A 7,013-nucleotide genomic window follows, 5' to 3' on the forward strand; every position below is an offset into this window, starting at 1 on the left:
CCCGGCAGGGAAGGGGTTTACCCGGCTCCCGCTGCCCAGCACAACGCGCCCCTAAACGCCCCCCGGCTCCCCCGGCCCACAAACCCAGCGGCCAAGGCGCTCTCCCCTCCGCAGCCCGGGCAGCAGCGGGGCCGCACCCTCAGCCCTCACACACACAACCGGCCCCACCCGCCCCGCCGGCCCTTTATACCGCGGGCCGGCAGCGCTGCCCAATCAGCGCTCGAGCGCCGCCGCCCACTCCCAGCCCGCCGGTCCCCGCGGCCCCGCCCCGCCCGCTCCGCTGAGGGAGATCGGGAACTGGGGACAGGAACCTGCTGCTGGGGGAGACACCCTGGACATGGAATTGCACACGGGCACCTGAAGCCCAGGCGATTTGCTTGCCTTGGCAAGGCCCTGCGTTGCTCCCAGTCACGGGAAATCTCTGTTTCCCTGCCCATCCCTGGAGACAGGTGGCCCCTAAAATCCCCGGCAATCAGGAAGCACAGGCTGGAGGAGCTGGCAGGACCCAGTGGCCGTGTGTGCCGTGTGACACCGTGTCCTGCAGCCCCACGGACCTGCACAGCAGGGACAGGTCCTGGCAGCGTTTCAGTGCCGAGGCCAAAGCTGGGGCTCAGGGACAGCTGGGGCACATGGCAGCTCTGGGAATCTCTGCCATGGATGTCTGGGCATTCCAGGACTGCCTGCTGGGCAAAGGAGCTTCTCTGCAGACTGTGGAACCAACAGGTCTCATGGACTGTAAGAAGCCAAAACTGCTGCAGGACTGTAGAGGAATCTGGGTCAGAAGAGACAGTTCAAGGTCTCTAAGTCTGACCTCCTGCTCAGGCCACAGTCACCGATGGGATCGGACAGGGCTGCTCAGGGAGGGATCCAGTCATGTTTTGAAACATTCCACGGATGGGGATCCAACAACCTCCCCAGGCAACCCATTCCATGAGCGACTGCCCTGACCAAATACCTCCCCCTCCCATGCGGTTGGAAGCAACAGCTGGGCTGGCAGGAGCAGAACCTCCCTGCTGGGCCATTCCCCAGCAGCCCAAATGCCCTGCACAGGGCTCGGTGCGGAGGCCTGGGCGGCTCGTTCCTCCAGCTGGGCATTTTAGGAGCTGCCCTTGCCCTGTCACTGCCAAGTCCCTCTGGCAGTGGTGCAGCTCCTCAGCTGGAGTGCCTCTGAGGGACCCCCGGCCACGTTTCCCAGCAGCTGAAGGAAGGGAGGGTCACCCCCCAAGCTGGGCTGCCTTTCTCTCGCTGCCTTTTCCCCACCTTTACACTGCAGTGACAAGAGCTGCACTTTCCCAGGGAACGGGGCAATGCCAGGGCAGAGCAGCAGGCAGGAACCCCCTTCTTTTCTGCAGGCCAGTGACTAACTGTGTGTGAAGGGACAGCGACTCTGGTACCAACTCCACCTCCCACTTCTTGTCACAGATCGATCTGAGGCACTTGTCAGGTCAATACCTGCCCTTTTCAGGAGCACCAGGCTTGTGGTCAGTGTCCTCACTGTAGCCCACGAATCCCTCTAGGTGTTAAATCAGCCTCTCTCTCCTGATTCTTCCAATGAAGAATTAGCGTTTAATGAGAGATACAAATTATCCTGAGAGCGTCTATGTTACAAGCTCAGTTTGGCACTGTTGCTATCCTGGAAAGTGTGGAACAGGGACTGTCAGTTCTCCTTATGCTGCTCTTAAACACCATCCCTACATTCTCAGGAGAACTCTGGAGGGAGAGACAGAGAGTTTAAACCATGAAACCCTGGCACTGCAATTGTTATTTCTAAATATGTGTTTCTATCTGATACAGTCGTTGGGGTGATTAGTCTGGAGAGTGTTTTGTACCTCAGGCAGTAAGTCTGATGGATCAGCCTCCTCGTGAGCAGGAACCAGCACGTTCCCCAAAGGAATGTTCTGTCAGACTCTGTCAAACCCAGCACGGAGGTGAGCAGGAGTGGTGCTTGTGCACAGCTGAAGTGAAGCTCCCTTGGATTCGAACTGCTCTGGGAGATCTTTGTTGAGATGGGTATTTCTGCACAGCTTCTTGTGACATGTTGAATTTAGAGATGAGCTGATAAAGGCAGTGACACTGTTCTGTCATCACTGAGCTTTTGAGGATTTCAAACCCCTTACTCTTAAGTCCAGGGGCTCGTTGCCGGGGGTCCGTGCTCGGGGGTTTGTTCCCGGGGCTCGTTCCCGGGTCCCGCCCGTGCCCGCTGCGGGTCCTGGTCGGTGCCGCCTCTCGCCCGGCAGGCGGAGTGGGGGCCCCGCGGCGGGAGGACCGAGGTGGGATTGGGGCTGGGATCGGGACCGCTGCGGCCATAGCGGGGCTGGGACCCCCCCAGGGAACGGGACACGGTCCCGCTCGGGCCGGGGGAGCCGGGGCTGTGCCTTGGCACGGGAGAGCGGTGACCCCGGTGGGCACGGCCGGGACTGCAGCCCCGGGGCGCGACCCAAAAGCGGGGGATGGACCCCAAACCACGGCCGGGATGAGAGAGTGTGTCGTGGGTGGCCATAACCACTTGTCCCTCCCGCAGTCCTCGGCCCTGTCGCTCAAGTCCTGCCGGCCGGGCTGCAGCCTCTTGCCTTTGGCTGCTCCCAGCCCAGGGCACTTGGCAGAGCTGGGCTGGATCAGGGCTTTGGCCTGGCCTGGAAGAGAGGAGAACAAGGCAATTAAGGGCACTGGACAAGTCAAAGGCTCCTGCCCTTCACCCTTCTCTTCAATTGCTCACTAGAGAGTTTGAGCCATGAAAAATCCAGGGGGGACACCAAATGAAACGTGGCCTTTTCCAGCATCTTTATTCCTCTCTACTTCAGGCACTAAAAGGAGGCTTCAAAGCGGTTCTCAACCAAATGCGACTAACAAAGATAATATGCAATAAAATAAAAAAATCAATATATCAAAAACAACAATCAAAATTTCACACACAAAAAAAATAACAATGCAAAAACAAGCAAAAGTAAAACAACAATTAAGATCTGCATTCCTTGCCCCATTGGAACAGAACCTTCTTTACTCCAAACCTCCCTTGGGAGTCAGTCAATCCTCTGCCATTGGACTTTGGGCAAAGGAAGAGACACCTGGGATGCTGGAGCCCAGGAAAGGAGGGAGAGAAACCTGACAGGGAGAGGATTCAAGGCACTCCAGAACTCAGAAATGTGTTCATGCCTTGCCAGCCCACCCCCATTCTGTGCCACCCACCTGAGCTGGGCAGGTGAGGCCAAGGCTCCCCTTCCTGCTGCCAATCACTGTCCCAGCACACGGATCCCCGGGCTGGGCAGCACTTGGGAAAACCTGGGAAAGGCAAAAGGAAAATGGCACTGCCTGTCAGAAAACAAGTGTCCGTGAACAAACCTGCTGGACAAATTTCATCCCATCCCTCTGCCCCAATAAACCCAGGGCAGGCAGGTCTCTCCAGCCCAGGGAGAACAGGAAGGAGAACTGCAGGAACACAGGCAGGCACAGGCAGCTCTTGGCACTTCTTCCCTGCAGACCTCTCTGCACTTGGGGCTCTTGGCACTTCATTTATAAAGAATGGGGGGGCAGCAGCCCAGGAATGCCCCTCAAAACCAGGGGCCTGGGCAGCTGGAGATTAGAGGAGGGGAGTTGTGAGGGGAGACACGGAGAGAGAACAGGAACAGGGGTTGTTTGGGAACAGGCTGTGTGTCCAGCACAGATGGGAACTGGAAACACGGGAGGCTGGAGGAAGGCAGGGGGGGAGCACGGGCCTGCCTTGGATGGATCCTTTTTCCCTTTGCTCAGGGGCCTCAACTCCACCCTCTCTGAGAGCAGCAGGGAACTGCTGCAGGGGAAGAGTTCATTTAGGCACAAGGCAGTGATGCAGCCACTGGGGCAGGGCAAGAGGGGAGAGGAACTGACACAAAAAGGACACAATCACCGCTGAAAGGGACTTTATTGAGCTGCAACACAAACACATTCACAGCAGGCCAGGGCAAGAGGTGCCCACAGGACCACCAACACAGCAGCTGGGCTGGCAGGAACACCATCTTAACAAGTTATGGAGCCAGGGGCTCACAGTTGGGATCCATCCCAAAGATGCACTCAGGCATCAGGGCCAAGTCCTGCCCAGTCACTGCAGACAGTTCAGCCCCAGCAGCAGTGGCATTTTCTGCCTCTCCCTCCAATATCATTTGGGACCCAACAGCTCAAGGCTGTGGAATTTTACCTCCAAGGGTGGAGGGCACGGAACAGCTGCACACACCTTGGCTGCCTTGGCCCAGCACACACTCACAGCACCTGCAGCCTTCAGCCAGGGCCCCTGAGCACACACAGCCCTTACCCTGCTCCTCAGGGGCAGCAGCCCCGGGGCTCAGTTCTCAGGGAACTTCTCATCTTTCCTTTGGTCCTTTGATCCCTGGGCAGGGCAGAGACACGTGAGAAACAACTTCTTGTAATTGATCCCAGAGACAACAACTCCATATTGTTCATAAAATCAGTATAATTACTGTGATCAGTGGATAGATTAAAGTGTTTAAAAACTTTGTAGCAGATGGTGAGAATCTTGTAAATATGTCCCACCAGTGGGGAGCAGGGACTTGTTCTACCTGACGCCCAAAGGTCACTACTTGACCCCCTATAGTTACTGTTTGCATTTGGTGATCAAGTCAAGTCTTATTTCAGATTTGTAGGGCAATAATTTGCAGTTACATACAAAAATCCCTGGTTTACTTACATTGCAGTGTGTTATTTTTCCAGCACGATATCAGTTGGTGCACTGCAGCAATTCAGGAGACAAAATCCAGTTAATTTTTGCAATCCAGGATGGGAATACAGCCCTCCAGATCAGTTCATTGGTACCCATTAAGTCCTTCTGTGCCTCATTTCTTTGTATTACAATATACACACTATGGTATGTGCACTCAGCCCAGTTCATAAGTTACTGCTGTTCCCCTGTGCACAACAATTACATCTTGGGGAACCATCAGAGAGCTGCCCAAACTCCCCATCCCATTCTGGAGTGAAGGGTGGGGGGTAAATACAGTGGGCATCCCTTGTGCTCCTGAATTCAGCACTCGGGATACACCTGGCCCAGCTCTTTGCCATTGGTTACCAAACAATTCCATGTCTCCACTGTCTACAAATCCAATACCAGCTCCCGTTCATCCCAGTCCCGTGTCCCCCCAGCCTCACTGCCTGGGCCAAGATGGGAGCACTGGAAGCAGAGTGGGGAAAGGAATTCTATTATCCTGATGATGTTGGGCTGCAGGACACAGGCAGCAGGTACCCAACAGTTGGACCAATATTCGCCTCGGGAGGATGATGCCCAACTGTGCCATCCCCTGCCCCAGCTGATCCCTTTGCTCTTTTGGCAGCACTTCCCCAGAACAGCCCCGCAGGCAGAGCCCAGGGGACGGCCCTGCTGCTGTGACACTGGGGCTGGGACTGGCACCGCTCACACAGGGGGACAAGGATGCCAGGGAGACCCCCCGGACCCAGCACCGTAAGGGAAACTACAGCACTGCATGGCAACAGTGCTCCCAGCCCCTGGAATCACATCCATCCCATCCCACTGAGGGCACCAACAGCCGCCCGCACAATGAGCCCGACAGACCCCGGCCCTGCCAGAGAGTCCCCCTGGGCACAAAGGGACACTGACCCCTGGCCAAGGGCCATTTGCTGCCCGGGGCACCTTGTCCTGGGGGCCTGGTTTGGAGCTGCTTTTCCATCTCCATCCAAATCAAACCAAGGCACCCGAGCCAGGCACCTTTCCCAGGGCACTGCCCGGGCCAACAGCATCGCCCAGAGGGACCACAAGGGCTCTGAGGATGGCCAGGATCCACAGTTTCTGTAAGATATCAAGCTACAACATGGCAATGTCATTCCCTCCACTAACATTTATTCACAGAACATATTCCCATTTTCCTTGTCTGCATTTAATCACTAATTCTGTGATGGTGTCAGCTGGGAGCCAAGTAGCCAAACCACTGCCAACTGACCCCAAATCCCTACAAACCTGACACTGCCCTAGTTCTTCCTGTTTCATTCCCACAGGTACAGTGTCTCACTCAGCACCTGGACTACTTTTGCCTCCCCCCTTTGTGACTTCAAACTCCCTCTGGCACAGGTTATAAGCTCCTGCTTTCCAAAAGTGCTTCCCACTGACAGATTTGGCTGACCCAGCAGTGAGCCAGGCATGCTCCCTCTTCTCCCAGCACTTGCTCTGGGGCTTTTCCCCTTTCCCAGTGATTTGTGCTCACTGTCCAGGGGATCTACACTTGTTGCTTCAACCACAGGGCCGGTGGCAACTCCCTCCCGAGGCCTCGCTCCTGCCCCGCCCCCTGCTCTGGCTCTGGCTTGGATACACCATCTCCATTCCATGGTGCTGCCTTCCTGAGCAGGGCCTGGCCTGGGCACCCTGGAGGAGCTTTGTACCCACGGCCTTACGGGGATTTCAGGCCCTCTTATCATTTGTTGTTCCCACTAAAGCCCAAGAACATACTCAGAGCTGCTTCTCCAACAGGGTCCATCTTGGGCTGGCTTCCAGTAACTTCCTGTTCCCAAATCCTAAGGGCACTTCCTTCCTACCTGGAACAGTTCATTAGGATACATGCCAACAAGAAAGACAAGTGCCACAAGCATTCAAACACACAAAATAGCTTTATTGCAGTGAGAATAATAATAATAATAATAATAATAAACTTGGCAAAGAGAATCAAAAGTTAAAAAGGATACAAATGAACTACCTTATCATGTGGCATTAAAACAAATAGTGAGAACAGCATTCAATACAGTATAATATTAACTAGTTAAAAGGGAGTTAAAGGGATACCAAAAAGGATCTTAACACAATATTATGGATAACTATTAACACGATATCTGGTTAGTAAAAGGGGAAATTAAAGGGAAAATATTATGAATACTAAATGAAGGGTATTAAAGGAACACTAAAGGATATTTAAAGTCTTCTTTCTCTGTTGCCTCCCATCACTACACTGTGCCCACCCCCCCAGCCAGGCAGGGCTGTCAGGATCTGCAGCAGCTGGTCGGTGCCCATCCCTTAGCGGGCG

At 54.8% G+C, this 7,013-nt stretch overlaps 1 long non-coding RNA gene across 1 annotated transcript; it reads right to left on the reverse strand.

Annotated features, from left to right (window-relative positions):
* Nucleotides 1–4,286: 4,286 nt before the first annotated feature.
* Nucleotides 4,287–6,525, reverse strand: LOC120324190. Its single transcript, XR_005565295.1, has 3 exons — nucleotides 6,446–6,525; nucleotides 4,679–4,720; nucleotides 4,287–4,360 (listed from the first exon to the last, which is right to left on the reverse strand). It is a non-coding gene; the product is annotated as an uncharacterized LOC120324190 (long non-coding RNA).
* Nucleotides 6,526–7,013: the final 488 nt, after the last annotated feature.

Source organism: Pipra filicauda, unplaced genomic scaffold, assembly GCF_003945595.2.
Source record: "Pipra filicauda isolate LSUMZ 115617 unplaced genomic scaffold, ASM394559v2 scaffold451_size532456_pilon, whole genome shotgun sequence".
NCBI lineage: Eukaryota > Metazoa > Chordata > Aves > Passeriformes > Pipridae > Pipra > Pipra filicauda.